Below are 22497 nucleotides of genomic sequence, written 5' to 3' on the forward strand. Positions count from 1 at the left end.
GCCATCTCATCCTCTGTCGTCCCCTTCTCCTCCTGCCCCCAATCCCTCCCAGCATCAGAGTCTTTTCCAATGAGTCAACTCTTCACATGAAGTGGCCAAAGTACTAGAGTTTCAGCTTTAGCATCATTCCTTCCAAAGAAATCCCAGGGCTGATCTCCTTCAGAATGGACTGGTTGGATCTCCTTGCAGTCCAAGGGACTCTCAAGAGTCTTCTCCAACACCACATCACCACAACACCAGCATCAGTTATTCGGTGCTCAGCCTTCTTCATAGTCCAACTCTCACATCCATACATGACTACTGGAAAAACCATAGCCTTGACTAGATGGACCTTTGTTGGCAAAGTAATGTCTCTGCTTTTGAATATGCTATCTAGGTTGGTCATAACTTTCCTTCCAAGGAGTAAGTGTCTTTTAATTTCATGGCTGCAATCACCATCTGCAGTGATTTTGGAGCCCCCAAAAATAAAGTCTGACACTGTTTCCACTGTTTCCCCATCTATTTCCCATGAAGTGATGGGACCAGAAGCCATGATCTTCATTTTCTGAATGTTGAGCTTTAAGCCAACTTTTTCACTCTCCTCTTTCACTTTCATCAAGAGGCCTTTTAGTTCCTCTTCACTTTCTGCCATAAGGGTGGTGTCATCTGCATATCTGAGGTTATTGATATTTCTCCCGGCAATCTGGATTCCAGCTTGTGCTTCTTCCAGCCCAGCATTTCTCATGATGTACTCTGCATATAAATTAAATAAGCAGGGTGACTATATACAGCCTTGATGTATTTCTTTTCCTATTTGGAACCAGTCTGTTGTTCCATGTCCAGTTCTAACTGTTGCTTCCTGACCTACATACAGATTTCTCAAGAAGCAGATCAGGTGGTCTGGTATGTCCATCTCTTGAAGAATTTTCCACAGTTCATTGTGATCCACACAGTCAAAGGCTTTGGCATAGTCAATAAAGCAGAAATTGATGTTTTTCTGGAACTCTCTTGCTTTTTCGATGATCCAGTGGATGTTGGCAATTTGATCTCTGGTTCCTCCGCCTTTTCTAAAACCAGCTTGAACATCTGGAAGTTCACGGTTCACATATTTCTGAAGCCTGGCTTGGAGAGTTTTGAGCATTACTTTACTAGCATGTGAGATGAGTGCAATTGTGCAGTAGTTTGAGCATTCTTGGGGCTTCCCTGGTGGCTGAGAGATTAAAGCGTCTGCCTGCAATGCAGGAGACCGGGGTTCGATCCCTGGATCAGGAAGATCCCCTGGAGAAGGAAATGGCAACCCACTACAGTATTCTTGCCTGGAGAATCCCATGGACAGAGGAGCCTGGTAGACTACAGTACACAGGGTTGCAAAGAGTCGGACACGACTGAGCGACTTCACTTTCACTTTCACTTTGAGCATTCTTTGGCATTGCCTTTCTTTGGGATTGGAATGAAAACTGACCTTTTCCAGTCCTGTGGCCATTGCTGAGTTTTCCAAATTTGCCGGCATATTGAGTTAAGCACTTTCACAGCATCATCTTTCAGGATTTGAAATAGCTCAACTAGAATTTCATCACCTCCACTAGCTTTGTTGGTAGCGATTATGGAGGTGATTATGGAGACTGTTGTAATCAAAGAACAGACAGGAGTCAGAAAAAGCAGTCGGAAATCACTGTAAAAGTTCTCAGAATAGATTATGGAAACCAAGGGTCAGCCCTCTATTCTTCTAATTATGTATCTTAGTGATTTGGCATAGGCTAAATTTTCATTATCTTGCTGACACTCCAAGAAGGGATATTTAGAAAAAAAGAATTTTTATTAATAGATCATTTTTATAATAAAGGCATAAAATAAAGAGAAACCAAATTTGGTGTACTGTGTAAATTGTAAGACCTTTGCAGAACTCCACAGAAGAAAAATTAATGAACTAAGGAAGACAAAGCAAAAGGTAAAAAAGGGCATAAGATGCTTGGTAAATGTAATCAAATTTCCCTTCCAAGTGACAATACCAGTTAATTTTCTTTTGGGTGTAGGGCTAAGAATAAGTTAAAGTTTTTGTAGCCCATGCGTGCTCAGTCAATCAATTATGTCCAACTCTTCAAGACCTTATGGACAGTAGCCCATCAGGCTCCTTTGTCTGGAATTTTTCAAACTTTAGACAAATGTAAAGAGTGATCTTTTTTCTCAACATAAAGAGACAAGACCATGAATCCAGCAACCAAGGAGATTCAGCTAGTGCAGGAAGAGAGGAGAGAAACAGCGTGGTGGTTTCAAAGAACCTTAACTCTTAGTCTACACTTGGATACTTACTCAGTACCGTGAATATCAAGGCATCTGGTAGTCATGAACATCGATCTTCTCAAAAGTCTTCGATGGAGTTTAAAGCTCATGGATGATATGAATCAATTTTGTACACTGTGCTATAAAACCGTTTGTCATGTCTATCCTGAATGGGTGGATGTGCTGGGTAATCAGTTTTTAAAGTAGAACCTGTATAATTTCAATTTACTCATTCTCTTGAGTGTTGAAAAACAAGTAACAATGTAGTCTTAAACCAAAGATTACTGTATAGAATTTTGTGAAAATGTTTGTTGATAGAGCTGCTTCACTTTCTTATAAAGGGGGCATATTTTTATCTTATTTGGAGCGGTAGCATATATTTGAATGAGTAATCAATTTTGGAGCCAGCAGGAACTTTAGAAATCATCTACTGCAATTCCTTAATTACACAAACAAGCAGTTGAAGCTCAGGGACCCTCAAGGTCATCCTCAAAGTCATTGTTCTCTGGGTCTGTTTAGTGGTCTTTCATTAATCCTCTCTGTCTTTTCTGAAGACAGTACCAAAGAAAAATTCAAGATTATGTGATTTAATGTTGAAGAGACTACATTGCACAGAATTTCAGGACTATTGTGTCTGAATGTCTTGCCTTACAGTACCCTAAAGAATAACCAAATCTTGGGATACATCAGTCAGCGCTGTGCTCTTTTCTCAGCAGTTGAAAAATGCTGATCTTTCATAAGGCCAAGAGGAAAATTGGGTTGTATAGGATTATTATTAGCTCTCAATTCTCTCATGTATCCCTATCCTCTCATCACAACTTGATTTATGATCCAGGGACTGAGTTGTCACTTTCTGCCTAAAAATTCTTAACTCATTCTCTGACAACTAAAAATTGATTTTAGGTTAGATTCAAATATAACTGTACTTGCGTCAAAAGAGTAGTTTTATATGTTGGCTCATAATCAAAACAAATCTCATTTACTCTTAGTTTTCATAAGAACCAATGACTGTTTTGAGATCTTTTAAAAAAATTTGTACGTCGCTTTAATGTGACTAGTCTTCAGATAGAAGGCTTAGATGTGTTATCTTCTAAGCAATAAATCCTCAAGATTTTAAACATCTCAAAATTATTAGCAATATTTTTGCCTTCTCAACAGTAATTTTTATGGAATATTTTTATAGAAATATATGGCATTCTTATGTAGCTTTCTGTAATGTGATAATTATAAGTTAGGATAGCAAGTTAGTTTTTCAGCAGACTTTGGAAACTAGAATGTAAAAATCAGGGCAGGGGTTTTATAACCCAAGAGATATTTTGTGGTAATAATCTCCTCTAAAATAAATATTTCTTCATTTCTGAAATATATGATCCTATTCAAAGATAATCTCTGTAGTGGTAAACACTACAGGAAGAACTAAAGATGCTAACATTATTTTAGAAAGGAAATTCTGTGGAGTCACATTATTTATTGGAATCGAATTCTGAATAGTTTATGTGGTATAAACAGGGCTTGCACAAGCTTCAGTGTATTGGAATTTATTCATCCTGTTTAGTAACTGCCTGAGCTCCTGCTATGTCCTAGTACTATCATAGGCAGTAAAAGATGCAAAAAACAATACCCATTGCTAATATTTCTACAATGTGCTGTGCTCTATTTGTAGTACTTTCCATATGTCAACTTGTTTAAATCTCACAACAGTCTTACAATGTTTTACTTTCATTTTACAGAAAAAATAAACCCCACCTCCAAATTTAAATAACTAAACAAGATCATGCACTTAGTAACTGACAGAGTCAGGAATAAAACCAGGTAGTCTGACTTTTTACATTATGTACATTACCATTATTCCATACTGCCTATTGTAAGAGAGTTCAGTTCAGTTCAGTTCAGTCGCTCAGTTGTGTCCGACTCTTTGTGACCCCATGAATCACAGCATGCCAGGCCTCCCTGTCCATCACCAACTCCCGGAGTTCACTCAAACTCACGTCCATCGAGTCAGTGATGCCATCCAGCCATCTCATCCTGTCATCCCCTTCTCCTCCTGACCCCAATCCCTCCCAGCATCAGAGTCTTTTCCAATGAGTCAACTATCCACGTGAGGTGGCCAAAGTACATAAAACCAGGTAGTCTGACTTTTTACATTATGTACATTACCATTATTCTATACTGCCTATTGTAAGAGAGTTAATGAAGCCATTTCCTTGACAAACAATCTGGTAGAAGAGAATGCATGGAGCAGTAACTACAATAGAGTGATAGTCATCAATTAAGATACACAGTGATTCAATAATACTGTAGTATGTGTCATCAGCTCTGCTTAACGCAAGTCAGAGTAAACTATGTCAAGGGTAAAGTATGCGAAGATTTAAAGACAAATAGTAATTTACCACGTATATGTGATTGGACATCACATACACAAAACACAGACTATAAAATAGCATTGTATGTTGAGAAAAAAAAATGTAGCGCATGTATTCTGAAAGTAGTGTAGAGAAAAGCAGAACATGGAATTTGTGAAGGGAAAAACAGAATTATCCCGGATTGTGAAGAGCCTCATACACCATGTCAGAGGGTTGGAATTCTTTTAATGGAAAATTGTTCAGCAGTCTAGAAATTAGGAAGTTCACTCTGTGGACTTACAATAGAGCTGCAAAGAACAGTTGGTTTATTAAGGTCATCCAAGAAAGATATCTGGCACGGCATAGAATTGAAGTTATGGATATTGGTCATTTATGATGTCCAATAAAGTTATATTTAAAAAAAAGAAAGAAATGGTGTCAACAGGATATAGAATATGGAGAATTTTAGGGTAATTTCTATGATATTGCGTGTTACTGATGATAACTGATATGTATCTTAATTTCTCCTAGATTGAAGTTTCTTGACTTTTAGAGTTCTTCAGAATCAACTGTTGAACAGTACTACTATAGATATGAATTGTATTGCTAGTGGATGACATATTTATTTATATTTATGTATGTATATGCACACTCACAGATATACATCTGTAACACATAATATACCTATTAGTATCTTATGTGCTTTTGCATTTGAAATTCTGTATCATTGCCCCAATGTTATAATTTCTAAATTACAGAGAAATATAGATTCTATGAAGATTAAATTTTCAAATGGAAGGTCACAGATGCAGAAAGTCATATAATAAACTTTTAGAGTTTGGGCAGATCCAGCTATGGGTATTTTGGCAGTAAAGGATACATAAAAACAAAAGTAAACTTTTAATTTCATTATTAATTTTATAATAAATTATATGTACAGTATGAAAAAGGTAATTTCTAGATAAGCATTATAGAATGCACTCATGATATGTGATAGACAAAGGATAAATAGAAAATAAAAGACAAATTTTGAATAGAATTTTAACCAGTGACAAACTTAGAAAATGTTCACCAGATAGGTTTTCTCTCAGCAATCAATTTTCCTTTGAAAAAACACTGATATTATTAGATATAAGTTGTAGAAATTATGATTTTCAACAGAGATATAGGTAGATATTTTCAACAATGTTTAAACATGAGAGGGATATTGTTTATAACCTGTTATAGAAGCAGATGTTCCATAGGAAGTGAGTATAAATAAATACAGCATGAAACATCTCAACCCACTTACAAGCAAAATATTGAAATGAGATATGTTACTTAAATTTATATGTTCCTTAAGAAACAGACATAAGTCTGAATTATTACCTTGGAAAATTACAACATATATCTCTCATTAAATACCCTAGTCAAAGTGTAGAAAAGAAGGGTTTTTTTTTATGTAAAGAATAGCTATTTCTTTAAATTTTATATAACTAACTTTTATTCTTATAATTAATTGGGATTTAATATACTGATTTAGCTCTCTGATTCACCAAGTCTTTCAATAACCTCATCCATCAGGGACTCACTTTTTGGTTCTTCAAAAAAGATCATGAACCTAGCACAGTACTAACAATTATTTAAAAACTTAAGTTGACTGAACAGTTGATGAAATGTAACGTGTTTAAATCCCTAACGACCTCTCAGCTAATTAGTAGATACCAAAATATGGAAGAATCACTAAATGTTACATACAGGGTATTTTGTAAAATATAATGAATCTGAAAAATGAAAAACTTGCCTTACAAAAGGATCTACATAGTTTGGGAGAAAAAAAATATTTTTAATGAGGCCAGATTTCTCTTTGCTATTCTATAATAATTTATTAGCTTTCTTTTGGAATACATAATGTGACTTGTGAGTAATAAGAAAAAACTGTTATTTTAATTAATACAACATAAGCTGTTTTAAAAAGTGACTTCAGAAGACATTTGTATCATTTGATTCTAGATAATTGAGAATCAGTCATTGAACATACATAAGCACTTCCTTTGCTAGACAAGTTTAGAGTCAAAAGAGAGAGAAAAAAATCACTGCCTGCAAGGAGTTTCCTGTATTGTTGTTATTATTTAGTTGCCAAGTTGTGTTTGACTCTCTGTGATCCCACGACTGCAGCATGCCAGGCTTCCCTTCCTTCTGTGTCTCATGGTGTTTCTAGTACACTAGTATACTTTGTCTTGTTCTTATGTAATACATTCAGCTTTCAGAGCCAAGGAGGAATACGGTCAGTCAGTGTTTGGACATTTCATTCTAGCTGTTGGTTATTTCATAATCATATTTGATTCTGGTCTTTACATTTTGGCTCTTTTGGAATAATTTTTGTTGTTGTTTAATTGCTAAGTCATGTCTGACTCATTTTGTGACCGCCTGGACATAATTTGCCAGGTTCCTCTGTCCATAGTATTTCCCCGGCAGGAATACTGGAGTGGGTTGCCATTTCCTTCTTCACGGGATCTTACCATTCCGGGGATCCAACCGCATATAGGACTAATGGAAAAACTGTAGCTTTGTCTGCAAAGTGTATGTCTCTGCTTTTTAATACACTGTCTTGGTTTGCCATAGCTCTTCTTCCAAGGAGCAAGTGTCTTTTAACTTCATGACTGCAGTCACTGTATCTAGCGATTTTGGAGCACAAGAAAATGATATCTGACACTGTTTCCACACGTTTCCTATTTGCCATGAAGTGATAAGACTGGATGCCATGATCTTCAATTTTTGAATGTTGAGTTTTAAGTCAAGTTTTTCACTCTCCTCTTTTACTTTCATCAAGAGGCTCTTTAGTTCCACTGCACTTTCTGCCATTTAAGTGATATCATCTGCATATCTGAGATTGTTGATATTTCTCCCAGCAATCTTGAAACAGCTTTAGATTCATCCACCCTGGCATTTCGCATGATGTACTCTGCATGTAAGTTAAATAAGCACAGTGACAATATATAGCGTTGATGCACTCCTTTCCCAATTTTGAACCAGTCCATTATTCCATGTCTAGTTCTAACTGTTGCTTCTTGTCCTGCATATAGATTTCCCAGGAGGCATGTAATGTGGTCTGATATTCCCATCTCTTCAAGAATCTACCACAGTTTGTTGTGATCCACACAGTCAAAGACCTTTGCCTAGGCAATGAAGCAGAAGTAGATGTTTTTTTTTTTTTGGAATCCCCTTGCTTTTTCTTCTTCCATGATCCAGTTGGTGCCTTTTCTAAATCCAGTTTGTATTTCTGGAAGTTCTCAGTTCATGTACTGCTGAAGCCTAGCTGGCAAGATTTTTAGCATAATTTTGCGGGCATGTGAAATGAATGCAATTATACGGTAATTTGAACATTCTTTGGCATTGCCTTTCTTTGGGATTGGAATGAAAACGGACCTTTTCCAGTCCTATGGCCAATGCTGAGTTTTCCAAATCTGCTGATATAATGAGCACAGCACTTTAACAGCATCATCTTTTAGGATTTGAACTAGCTCAGCTGGAATTCTGTCACCTCCAGTAGCTTTGTTCATAGTAACGCTTTCTAAGGCCCACTTGACATCACACTCCAGAATGTCTGGCTCTAGGTGAGTGACCACACTGTCTTGATTATCTGAGTCAGAGAAAACATCATGGTTTTCTGAGAAAAAAAGAATAGATTCATGTATATATATAACTGAAACACTTTGTTGTACACTTTATCCCGGCATTGTTCATCACCTATGTGTGCTGTGTCTTGTGCTTAGTTGCTCAGTCGTGTCTAACTCTTTGCAACCCCATGGGTTGCCAGGCTCCTCTGTCCATGGGGATTCTCCAAGAAAGTATACTGAAGCGGGTTGCCATGCCCTCTTCAAGTGGATCTTCCCAATCCAGGGATCGAACCCAGGTCTCCCGCATTGCAGGGGATACTTTACCTTCTGAGCTACCAGGGAAGCCCATTAATCAACTCTACTCCAATCTAAAATAAAAAGTTTTAAAATGTCTTATATGCATATGGTAATGTTTCTAAAAACTAAAAGATTCACACTGATACATTACTATTAACTAAACTACGTTTTTGTTTTTTTTTTAGTTCATCAGTTTTTCTACTAACATCTTTCTTTTCCAGTATCCAATGCGGGGTACCCCATTGCATTTAGTATGAAAATTTTTTCTGTCAGTTTCTATTCATTAATATATATTACCATGTATAAGTTTAACTCTCATCAGTTTGTTTTTCAAAATAATAGTTTATTTCATAGAGCAACTTTAAATTTACAGAAAAGTTGAAGAGAGTACACTATACTCTGTACAGAGAATTCACATAGATGTTCCCCTTCCCTGAGTTCCCCAATAATTAACATCTTGCAGTGCTGTAATATGTTAAATTTGATGAACCAATATGATGCATTATTTTAGCTAAGTCCATAGTTTATATTAGAGTGCACTCTTCATGTTGTACAGTTTTCTAGGTTTTGCCAACTGCACGATGTTTCATTATCACACAGAATGTTTTCACTACACTACAGATCCCCTGTGCTGTGCCTATTCATCCTTTCCCCCTTCTGTGGCAACACTGATCTTTTCATTTTCTTTATATTTTTCCTTTTCTAAAATGTCCTCAGTTCAGTTCAGTTCAGTTCAGTCACTCAGTCGTGTCCGACTCTTTGCAACCCCATGAATTGTAGCACTCCAGGCCTCCCTGTCCATCACCAACTCCCAACAGTTCACTCAAACCCATGTCCATTGAGTCGGTGATGCCATCCAGCCATCTCATCCTCTGTCGTCGCCTTCTCCTCCTGCCCCCAATCCCTCCCAATATCAGGGTCTTTTCCAATGAGTCAACTCTTCGCATGAGGTGGCCAAAGTACTGGAATTTCAGCTTTAGCATCATTCCTTCAAAAGAACACCCAGGACTGATCTCCTTTAAAATGCACTGGTTGGATCTCCTTGCAGTCCAAGGGACTCTTAAGAGTCTTCTCCAACACCACAGTTGAAAAGCATCAATTCTTCAGCGCTCAGCCTTCTTCACAGTCTAACTCTCACATCCATACATGACCACTGGAAAAACCATAGCCTTGACTAGACGGACCTTTGTTGGCAAAGGAATGTCTCTGCTTTTGAATATGCTATCTAGGTTGGTCATAACTTTCCTTCCAAGGAGTAAGCGTCTTTTAATTTCATGGCTGCAGTCACCATCTGCAGAGATTTTGGAGACCCCCAAAATAAAATCTGACACTGTTTCCCCATCTATTTCCCATGAAGTGATGGGACCAGATGCCATGATCTTAGTTTTCTGAATGTTGAGTTTTAAGCCAACTTTTTCACTCTCCTCTTTCACTTTCATCAAGAGGCTTTTTAGTTCCTCTTCACTTTCTGCCATAAGGGTGGTGTCATCTGCATATCTGAGGTTACTGATATTTCTCCCAACAATCTTGATTCCAGCTTGTACCTCTTCCAGCCCAGTGTTTCTCATGATGTACTCTGCATAGAAGTTAAATAAACTAAGGGTGGGATAATATTGTATGTAACCTTCCCAGAATGGCTTCATTCACTTAGCAATGTGCAATTAAGTTTCCTCTGTGTATGATGCTGCTTTATATTGCTTTGACTTTCAATTTATACTTCTAGTTTTACACATGTTTTGAATTCTAAGTTTACCAAAGATGTTTTTGTCTTTATGCTCATTTCATTTTCTACTTAATGAAGACTGCTTATTTTTTGAACCCATTTTGTTTTGTTTCACATAATTCTTTTTTTTTTTATTTTGTTTTATTTTTAAATTTTACAATATTGTATTAGTTTTGCCAAATATCGAAATGAATCCGCCACAGGTATACCGGTGTTCCCCATCCTGAACCCTCCTCCCTCCTCCCTCCCCATATCCTCCCTCTGGGTCGTCCCAGTGCACCAGCCCCAAGCATCCAGTATCGTGCATCAAACCTGGACTGGCGACTCGTTTCATACATGATATTCTACGTGTTTCAATGCCATTCTCCCAAATCTCCCCACCCTCTCCCTCTCTCACAGAGTTTCACATAATTCTGAGTCTGAAATTATTACAAGACTTTCAGTGCAGTTTAGTTTGGGTAATATCTAAACATAGCAAGACCTTCCTTTCTTTGCATAGATCACTTGTAAAAGGACACAGTGTAGTTCTTTTAAATTTTTGTTAGTTTTTCAATACCATTCAATTATTTATTTTTGGTAAAATAGAGTCTTAGATATTAGGTTTACTTCTCATTTTCTGAACAGTTTGAATCTGTTCATAAAATGAGTTGAATTGGTCATGGTGAACTGCAATTGTTTATACTTCTTAATTCCCAAGACGAATTATTAGGGTATGAGAGTTTAATGAGAGTTGTGAAAAAAGTCAGAATAGGCAGTCTACTGATTTAAATATAACAGTTGATCAATCAATGTTAGATGTATAATTTAAAACAAATTAGGGAATTATAATCATATCTTTCCTATAATATTACTAGCATGCAATTGTTAATGACACAGTATTTCATAGAACATTCAACAAGATAAAAAAAAATTAAATATACCTTCATAAAGTAGACACGTTTTTTTTCTTCACAGAAAGAAAAAATGATTTCTAAAAAGTATGCAGCTACACACACTTTCATGCCCAGTCATATCCGACTCTTTGCAACCCCATGGACTGTTGCCAGCCATGCTCCTCTGTCTATGGGATTTTCCAGGCAAGAATACTGGAGTGGGTTACCATTTCCTCCTCGAGGGGATCTTCTCAACCCAGGGATCAGACCCAAGTCTCTTGCATCTCCTGCAGTGGCAGGTGGATTCTTTACCACTGCGCCACCTGGGAAACCCTCTAAAATGAATAAAGAACATTTCCCCACCACCCCCACCCCCCACCAGTGGTCTGTTTGAGAAAGAGAGAAAGGAAGAGGGAAAGGTTTGGAAAACTGATATTCTTTTGCTTAAAATCACTTTTCTCAAAATTTTGTTCCTAATAAACTTGCTTTATTTTTTTCTAGATAAAATGTGTTAGAAATTTAAGTTGTATATGTGCATATCCACACATATAGAGATACAGACACATTGACACACACATACATATAATGTTTTTTTTTTTCTTATAGAGAAACTCTTCAAGTAAACATATAGAAAATTTTTGTAAATAATATCCATTACAAACACCCTTAAAACCATTCTCTTATGTGGACTCAGTCATTTTTCAGGTGGGTAAGCTCTTTGAGTAAACCAGTTTTTAAAAATTGAAGTATAGTTGATATACATCATTATATTAATTTCAGATATATAACATTGGGATTCAATATTTTTATATATTATGAAATGATCACTATAATAAATCTGGTTATCATTTGTCAACAAAGTTATTGCAATATTATTGACTATATTCACCATGCTGTACATTACATCACTGACGTTTTTATTCTATAACTAGAAGTGTGTATCTCTTAATCCCCTTTACCTAATTTGTCCAACTTTTACCCTCCTCCCCTCTAGCAAATAGCAGCTTGTTCTCTGTATCATGAGTCTCTTTCTAGCTTGTCTATTTGGTTTTTTGGATTCCATATATAGGTGGACTTTTACAGTATTTGTCTTTCTCTATCTGACTTATTTCACTTAGCCTAATACTTTGTAGGTCCATCCATGTTATCATAAATGGAAAAATTTTACTTAATTTTTTATGACTGTATATATACACCACATCTTCCTTATCCATTCATCTACCAATGGACACCTAGGTTGCTTCCATATCTTGACTATTGTGAAGGATGCTTCACCAAGCTTTAAAGCTTTTGCACAGCAAAGGAAACCATCAACAACAAAAAGATAGCCTACTGAATTGGATAAGATATTCACAAATCTGATAAGGGATTCCTATCCAAAATGAAGAGAGGGAACTAATACAACTCTACATCACAAAAGCAAAAGAAACCTGATTTAAAAAATGGGCAGAGAACCTGAATAGATATTTTTCCAGAGAAGACAACCTCACATACGTTAGAATGACTATCATCAAAAAGATAATAAAAACATACCTATTAGTAAGGATGTAGAGAAAAGTGAAACTATGCATTGTTTGTGGGAATGCAAATTGGTGCAGCCACTGTGGAAAACAGTACAGAAGGTCCTAAAAAATTAAAAAATAGAATTACCATACAATTTAGCGATTATACTTCTGAGTATTTATCTGAATAAAATGAAAAAATCAATTTGAAAATATGCATATAGCCTAATGTTCATTGCAGCATTATTTCAATAAATTGATTCTTATCGAAGTTATTTAAAATAATGTTGAGTGATCCCCAGATGTAGATATTTGGAAAATCTTATGGCTTTTTCTTCATAAATTTATCTGAATTTGTAACAGTCAATAATTTACATCTTCCTCACTTAATGAAATGATCGAAATACCTCAAATATTTTTTTAAAAAATCTACTCTTTCTTCTGTATTCTTTCTCTGAGCTAATGCATTAAATATCTACTTGGTCACCTATTGTCAAGGCCTTTGAATCAATCCTGATTTATTGTTTCTTTTTATTCATATAAAACTATTCATTACTTGCTTAATATTCTTTCTCAAATATTTAAAAAAATTTTTTAATGTTCATATTCACTGCTGCTGTATTTCAACCTAGCAACAGTGAAGATAAACTTGTTGGGAAACTACCTATATTAAATGCATAGAAAGAGTCAGAAAAGTCACTATAGAAATCCCACAGAAAGTATAAACGTTTTCAATCTTTTAAAAATTTAAGAAATTGTAAGAAGCAAGTTAAAACAGTTTAAGTCCAGAAAAAGAAAAGAAAAGAAAGTTACTGGCATTCCAACATGTGGTAGACAAAGGAGAGATTGATATTAATAGAAAGTTTTAGGTAGATTTTTTAATTCATAAAAGAATAACATTTGTAGTAGAATTCACAAATAAAGGCACCAAAATGTATCCCTATGTACAAATACCAGTTTGTTCTCAAGTATGACTCTTGTTATTTAGTCTCTAAGTCATATCCAACTCTTTTGCAACTTCATGGACTGTAGGTCCATGGACTGCCAGCTTGGTCCGTGGGATTTGCCAGGCAAGAATACTGGAGTGGGTTGCCATTTCCTCCTCCATGGGAATCTCCCTGATCCAGGGATTAAACCCATGTCTCCTTCTTGGCAGGCAGATTCTTTATCACTGAGCCACCAGGGAAGCACTCAAGTATGACTACAACCTACCATCAGCAATAGGTCCTTTTGCTCTATATCCATTCCTCATATTTATGCCTCTGTTCAGTGACACAGTTGGGATAGAAAAAGAGGATATATTTCAGTGGCACATGAATGACCTCATGATTAATTAAATACTTAGTAAGTTCAGTTGTGTCTAATCACAACAGATGTTGCACATACTAAACTCAAATTAATAACAACTAGACATCCATGGTTGATCACTGAAACAAATGCCTTGAATTCTGAACTGGATATAAAATCAGCAGTCTTCAGGGAATTTGGACAATGAAATTTGACATGTGTTCCTTTTATATATGCAGTCTAGTTTACATTATATATATAGACGGATAATAATGTACATCACATATTAAAGAAAGAAGAAATCTAAAAGGCTAAAACAAATATCAATAGCCAGGGTGAATTTATCTCATTTTGGAGATCTGCTAATGTAGATAATAGATGACATTCTTCATTTTATTATCAACGGTCATTTCCAGAATTTGAAAATTAATATAACTTCTCCAAACACATGTATACAGCTTTGAGAAAACTTCAAAATACTGATAATAAATTAACATTCTATGCTACTGAAATGTTATTAGTTATCAATATGAATTTGATATATATTGTTTTTTCCATACCATTAATTGCTTACCTCATATAAAACAGTCAAAATGACAGGGTGATCCAGGAAGAACATAGCATCGTATGTATCTGTTTGACATTCATAAATTTAATGTCTTTAGTAAAGGATTTGCTGCTTATAAATTTGGACAACTTCTAACACCTTTTGTTGGTTATGCTTGAGATTAAACACTATAGGAGAAGCCATGCTCAATGCTTTAATTTTGGGAGTGAGAGAAATATTATGAACAAATTAAGTATTATTATGAGGGGAATGGGGCAATTGATGATTCATAAAAGCAGGAGAAAGGTAGATCCAGTTATCATGGCTGGATTGTGTGCCTCTGAAAATCCTTTGTGTCTAATTGCCTATTCCAAAATCCATTCAATCCTTTCTCCTAATAAGAACTGCCACTTTATTCTGACTGACAGTGTATCATGCTAGAGGAGTACATTCCCCAGATTCTATCAAGACAAATTTTGTACAAATGAGAAAGTTTTGATTCATTTGATATAAGCAGGGGTATGGGACTTCTAAGAACATGCTGTAAGGAAATCTGGCATTTCGGTATTGTCTGGCACTAAGCAGTGATCTTGTAATACCCGAATGTGAGCCACATACTGGAGCAGTGTAGGAAAGAGCTGAAAGAAGCCTGGCCCACTGAGGATTTCAAGGAGCTGCCAGAACAGACACAACTGTCTGCTTCTAGGCTCTTAATGTGAGAAAATTAAACCTTGTATATTAGTGAAGATTTTCTACGTCCCATCTCTAGTAGAAAATGATTATTAATATACCAACTGTATAACATTTTAGAAAAACCTAAGTCTAGTATGGATTTATGCATAAAGTACATATTATGCATTCTATATAGAAGCATAGAATTTGTACTCATAGAAATTAAATAAAATATAGACATTAAATATCAGTACATGAAATTTGCCAATTCATTTCATAGTATGGTATACCCTGAAACTCAATAAAGGAAAATATTCTTCCAAATTCTGCTTGTAGTGACCTATTTACCTTTACTATTAGAAAGAGTGAGAGACATTTACTGGAGATGAAAGTGGGATTTTTTAATTCTTGAAATCATAGATGTCCTATGTTGAAAAAGTATCCAAAAATGCAATATTGTTTGAAAGGAGGTTTTCATTTGACAAAGACTGCTGTCCCACCTGGAGATTGTGAATTGGATTATTTATATTATTTCACATACATTCCTGGATATTTTAACTCATTTTTACCGGGATCACAAAAGCAATCATCATCATTATGGTGTCCATATTAATTTATACCTATGTATTCTCTGCCTTATCTGATAGCAATTACAAATCCTGTCTCAAGATCAATTAATGATATAAGGCAACACACTATGTATAAATCATATAAACTAGAATTAACAAAATATTCTCAGTTGTCTACTTCTGCTCAACATAAAACAACCCCCTCATGCTGCTTCTTATTATGATTAAAGGCTCTCAAACTACACAGGCCCTCTTTCTCCATCCCCAACCTCCTTTCACATATGGAAGTTTTAACTTAGGGTCAAGACCATTCAAGATGTCTAGGTGATTTTACTCATCTGTATTTATGAATAATTCTCAGGACCTAAAAGGTTCGTACTGTTAAACATTTTAGAGAGGACTAATGGAATACAAACCCTTATTATGGGAAAAAAAAAAAAAAACTGGAATTCACATCATTATTCTTTCATGTATTGTTTCAACCTTCAGAAGCTTATAATTTTCTAGAAGATTGTGCTTGTCTAGTCAAATATATTTGCAGAATCAAGACAGTATAGTACAAAGTGAAAATTACTTCTATGATTATAGGAATATATTTAATACAAAGATGGATGTGAAAATCACAAGGCAATTGTTAGTATGTTTCTATATGAAAGAGGGGATGTGAGTATATATATGTTAATAACAATTTGAAAAAATTCATTATGAACTAGGGACTAAACTCTAGCATTTTTGAAACCAATTTGCTAGATAAGTTTAGAAAGAGTCAATGTACAGTTTTTATTACTTATATATATAATTATTTAATTATTTTATTGTCTTTTTTTGGTAAACACTTGGTGTATATTTATAAGCTGAGTGGAGAGAAATATCTAAATATGTATAGATATTTCTAAGTCATGTCTGACTCTGCAATCCCATGGACTGTAGCCAACCAGGCTTCTCCATAGAATTTTCGAGGCAAGAATGCTAGAGTGGGTTGCTATTTCCTACTCCAGGGGATCTTCCCAACCCAAGTGGATTCTTCACCACTGCGCCACCTAGGCAGTCGAATAACCACCTCACTATATGTTAATTAATAACCAGTATGTGTACAATGGGGTATGGGGGAACATCGCTTGTGACACAGCAGTAAAGAATCTGTTTGCCAGTGCAGGATATTAGGGTTCTATCCCTGGACCAGAAAGATCCCCTGAAGAAGAAAACGGCAACCCACTCCAGTATTCTTGCCTGTAAAATCCAATGGGCATAGGAACCTGGCGGGTTACAGTCCATGGGGTTGAAAAAGCATTTTCAACAGCTTAGTGACTAAACAACACCAACAATGTATACGATAAATCTATAGGTTTTTAGAAACTGAAGATATCCACAATGAACTGGAGTGGTTGGGGAGCAAGACCTTCAAAGCTGCAAGTTCAGCTCTCTCTTGAAGGGTGTGTATGAGTCAGAGAGAAGCAAGAAATGTTCTGTATCCACTCCACGGGGTTTAGAAGATATCTTGCTCTCCTGCTTATTTCTTTCTCACTAGTGGCACCTTCCTTATTGACTTTGCTGTTGCCTCTTCATTTCTAGAATTCTCTAAAATGCAGATTCATTATTTTCAAATTCCTTCTTAACATATTCATTTCAAGTTACACTGATTAAAAAGTAATTTCCTCTTTATTTCTCTCCCTCACTCCACAAACATACTTCTGTAGCCTTCCTCATCTCAGTTTGTGGTCACTTCCTCCTAGCAGGTGATCACACCAAAAACTTCGGAGTCAACTTTGACTCTTTTTTTTTTTTTTTTTCCTTTTACATTTCACTTGCAATGGTGTAAATTGTGTTGACTCTCCTTTCAAAATATGTTAAGAATATAACTATTTCTTATCAGCTCCCTTGCTATCACCCTAACCAGGTCACCACCATCTTTTCCCTGGATTACTGTAAAAATTAAGCTTACTTCTGCCTTTATCCCATTATAGCTGCAGTCCATTTTGAAATTAAAATGTTAAGTTGGCTGTATTTTCTTAGCTCCAAAATCACTGCAGATAGTGACTGCAGCCATGAAATTAAAAGACGCTTGCTCCTTGGAAGAAAAGCTATGACCAACCCAGACAGCATATTAAAAAGCAGAGACATTACTTTACCTACAAAGGTCTGTCTAAGTAAAACTATGTTTTTTTTTAATAGTTATCTATGAGTATGACAGTTGGACCATAAAGAAAGCTGAGCGCCAAAGAATGGATGCTCTTAAACTTTGGTGTTGGAAAAGACTCTTGAGAGTCCCTTTAACAGCAAGGAGATCAAACCAGTCAATACTAAAGAAAATAAGTCCTGAGTATTCTTTGAAAGGACTGATGCTGAAGCTGAAGCTCCAATACTTTGGCTACCTGATTCGAAGAGCTAACTTATTGTAAAAGATCCTCATGCTGGGCAAGTTTGAAGACAGGAGGAGAAGGGGACGACATAGGATGAGATCATTGGATGGCATCACTGACTCAATGGACATGAGTTTGAGCAAGCTCAGGGGGAGATGGTGAAGGACAGGGAAGCTTGGTGTTCTGCAGTCCATGGGGTCACAAAGAGTCAGACAGGAATGAGCAACTGAAATGAACTGATGTTACTATGCTCCCACCGTCCAATGCTTTCCCATCTCATTCAGAGTAAAAGTTCTCAGAATTGCCTAGAAGGCCCAGAAGATCTCTGTCCAGTGATGTCAGTGACCTAATCCTGTCCCCTCCTCATGTGGCTCCACTCGCACTGGCCTCCAAAGTGACTTTGGACAAGCCAGGTCTGCTTTTATCCCTAAGTATCAGCACTTCCTCCTCCCTCTTTCTGCAAATGTAGCCCATCCCTGAGGCACCTCCTGTCATATCATCTTTTCTTTCACAAACTGTCTTATCTGCTTTTAATCTGTTTTCATCTATAATTTAGGCGTTTATATTAGTTTCTATTAATCAATACAAAAATGATTGTGTTAAAAGATTTAAAAGATCTTTGTTTTTTTAAAGATTAAATTTGTTTAAAGAATTTTTGAAGTCTTTTCAATGTGGCACTATCAAGTACTTCCTGTGAGTATGTCTGATAGCATGATACATTAAACAGGAAAAGAGAAATATATGACATGATTCTTGGGTTGGAGGAATTTTGGAGCTGGTAGGGTCAGATACACACACACACACACACACACACACACATAATTGATAAGTAATGAGCAGTACTCATGAATAGTGAAAGTGAAAGTCATTCAGTCATGTCCAACTCTTTGTGATCCCACACACTATAGAGTCTGTGGAATTCTCTAGGCAAGAATACTGGAGTGAGTAGCCTTTCCCTTCTCCAGAGGATCTTACAAACCCAAGGGTCAAACCCAGGTCTCCTGCATTATGAATAATGATCATGTATATTCTTCAATAACTTAGTAACTATTTCTTATGTAACTGTGGTTTCATTCGATCTATGTCACTTAATACATTTCTCAAAATACAGAAGCATGAAATAGTTTTTTTCTAAGTATGTTAAAAAGATTATTAGGTTGCATTTAATGAGTGCTTACCTTATACAAGGCACTGACAATATGTATTATGTATAGGACTTCATTTAGTCTTTCCAACAATGTGTTAATTTCAAGCATGGTATTAACCAGAAGGATGCTACTACAGATGAGAGACTAAACAAAAATTTTAAATAAAATTTCAGATTAGGTCACCTATGATAACAATCTATTTTTATTTTCAGGGTTCCTTTTGCACTGTTAATGGAAATCCTGAAAAGGAAAGCAGTTAATACTTTTAAAAAAAAATGATGCCAGGCTTCACAGGCAGAGAAGGCAATGGCACCCTACTTCAGTACTCTTGCCTGGAAAATCCCATGGATGGAGGAGCCTGGTGCACTGCAGTCCATGGGGTCACTAAGAGTTGGACATGACTGAGTGGCTTCCCTTTCACTTTTCACTATCATGCATTGGAGAAGGAAATGGCAACCCACTCCAGTGTTCTTGCCTGGAGAATCCCAGGGACGGGGGAGCCTGGTGGGCTGCCATCTATGGGGTCGCACAGAGTCGGACACGACTGAAGCAACTTAACAGCAGCAGCAGCAGCAGGCTTCACAGGGGGCTTCCCTCCTGGCTCAGATGGTAAGAATCTGCCTGCCAGTGCAGGAGACTTGGGTTTGATCCCTGGGTCAGGAAGATCCCCTGGAGAAGGGAGTGACAACCACTCCAATATTCTTGCCTGGAGAATTCCATGGACAGAGGAATCTGGAAGGCTATAGTCCATGGGTTAGCAGAGTCGGATACGATTGGGCCACTAACACTTTCAAACTTTCACTCTCAGGCTTCACAGACATCATTTGTGAAAGAAAAACAAAACAGCAAAATAATCTTAGTTTTACAATTATATTTTAACAAGTTTAAATTAAAAAAAAAATCTTTTATGTACGTGTTGTTGCAGGTTGAGTACCTAGGGGGTGCAAATAGGATCTTACGATTTCTTTTCTGAGATTACCCTTTCTCATCTTTGAAAACATTGAACAGATTCATGGTTTATACAGTATGTAGTTGAACATCAGGAACCATGTCCTGTTGCAGTGGTAGGAGTAATTACAGCTGTCATTTCTTTCAACATGAGAAAGCAACCTCTTTCAACTTTACAAGAAACAGATTGTGAGTATCCAAAGGAAAAGAAATAACAATCTTTATGTGATGAACAGCATGGTGATTGTTAAACTAGTCAACTAGCACATTTGAAAGGATACATTTATTGGGGGCTGTTGGATAGAAGTTACCTTTTATATGCAAGTCAGAGAGAGTTTATGAATGAATAAACAAAAACAGGAGTACCAAGTATCTTATCAGGACAAGACCAAGACTAATGAACAATGACTAGTAGACTTTTCAGGATAGAGAATGGTGTCTCAGGAAACTTGTCTTCAATGCTTTCACGTGAGCTTTGTTTTTTGTGAAAGCACTTCCTTGGAATCTGGGTGTTCACATCTTTATTTGGATGTTAGAGACCCATGACTTCCTCTTTCATACTAAAGAAGAAGAAAGTAGGTTAACTGGAAAAAGTTGAAAACATTATAAACTGAGGAACAAATGTTCTTAATTTTAACTAACCCCCAATTTAAAAAAAAAAAAATATTTGTTAAAGCAATTGGTTTAGTTTATAGTGCTTCCTCTCTTATTCCTCTACATGGAGGAGTGGTTTGGTGTGCTTTTAGCAAAGTTAGGCCAAAGTGTCAGGCTCATGTGTTTTGGAAATTGATGGAAATTGATGGAAAAGATCATATATTATTTTTGTTTTTTATTCTACTGTGAGGTAAAATTCAAGCTCTGATTTTCTAGTGTTTGCTATTTACTTTCCCATTTCTTAATGAAAATTTTAGTTTCTTATCCTAGGCAAAAATAAGAATGAAATTAGTCGACAGATCATCTAAACTGGTTAGCATGCAAAAGCTAAAAGAGGATGTTATAATGCCAGACAGACCAGCAATATTTTACTTTAAAAAAGGTAGACTATGAAAGTGCTAAATATATTAAGACAATTTTTTCTTACTACTTTTTATAGCATCACTTTCCATTCTCACTTTATATTCACTCATATCCACTGCACTTTTTTTTTCTGAACAAATTGTACGTAAGGGCAGCCAGATGGCCTAGGACAGAAAACAGGACACCTCTCATTGCTTGAACAGTTTTCAGAGTTGACACAGTGTCAGTACACTAATGAATCCAGATAGTGTGGCAGAAACAAGGTGTCTGTGTAGAGTGTAAAAGCTGAAAGAATAGAATAAACTTCCATGGACACTTTTGGTTTGTAGATATCTAAGACTGAAATAGTGATGAAGTGAAGGTTTCTACCTGGATAAAAGCCAGGACACTAAAGTAGTGTTGTGCACGTCCCTAGTCTCAGCCAACTGAATTCTACCCTTTTCTGATTCAAGGATTTCCCAAGTTTAACTTCAGAAAAATTATGATTAAAGATAACTTCATTAAAAAAAACCAATAGCCAGCTATTCCTTAATACAGCTTTCATACAATTTTCTAAGCTTGTTAAATTAAAACAAACTCTATTTAACCTTTATTAACAGACACCCTTTCTCATACGTCAGCTGTTATCCATAACACCTGTAGCAAATTCTTATGGTGTTCTTTCACAAAACCAGATCTCTTACAAAGTTGATGGAAAGGGAAGAGAAGCAAGTTGCACAGAATATCACATTTCTCTTAGGTGTTTTTCCTGATTTCCTTTGGGTTCTGAAATATGTGCTTAAGTTCATGGTTATCTGAATAACTGTGCTGCTCGAAGCAGATGGCTGTTTTAAAAGGGTAACATTGAAAGAATAAAGCCCAGGCCAGGGGGACCAGAAGTAGAGATGAAACCATCTGGGGGCTGAAGATGTGCATATATTGATTTTGCAATTATCCTACAGGTGACTAGTTCCAGGAAGTTATCTCTACATGTCTCTAGTGACACAGTGGTAAACAGAAAAATTTGTGCTTGGAAATGGAGGAGATAGATAGTAAACACCATTAATAATATATATGATGTTTCGATGGTGACCTATGCTGTGGAAAAAAATAAAATTAAAGCAGGTGAGGGAGATAGGGAGAATCCACTGATAGAGCTGAAATTTTAGATAGGGTCGACAGAGAGAAGGCAGATAAGATATCATAAAGGTCTAACAGTGGTGCGGGCTCTTTACCTATCCCAGGTGGAAGACTCTGCATTTATTTATAACAAACTTACATACTTTGATATATACCAATGCTTTAAAAATATGAATTTACACATGGTAACCATGGAACAACAGGCTGGTTCCAAATAGGAAAAGGAGTATATCAAG

At 36.2% G+C, this 22497-nt stretch overlaps 1 protein-coding gene across 2 annotated transcripts in view; it reads left to right on the top strand.

Annotated features, from left to right (window-relative positions):
* EPHA3 (EPH receptor A3) overlaps positions 1-22497 on the top strand; it is a 411324-nt gene that overhangs the window by 34107 nt on the left and 354720 nt on the right. The window lies entirely within an intron of this gene.

This window comes from Bos taurus, chromosome 1 (assembly GCF_002263795.3).
Source record: "Bos taurus isolate L1 Dominette 01449 registration number 42190680 breed Hereford chromosome 1, ARS-UCD2.0, whole genome shotgun sequence".
NCBI classification, from domain to species: Eukaryota; Metazoa; Chordata; class Mammalia; order Artiodactyla; family Bovidae; genus Bos; species Bos taurus.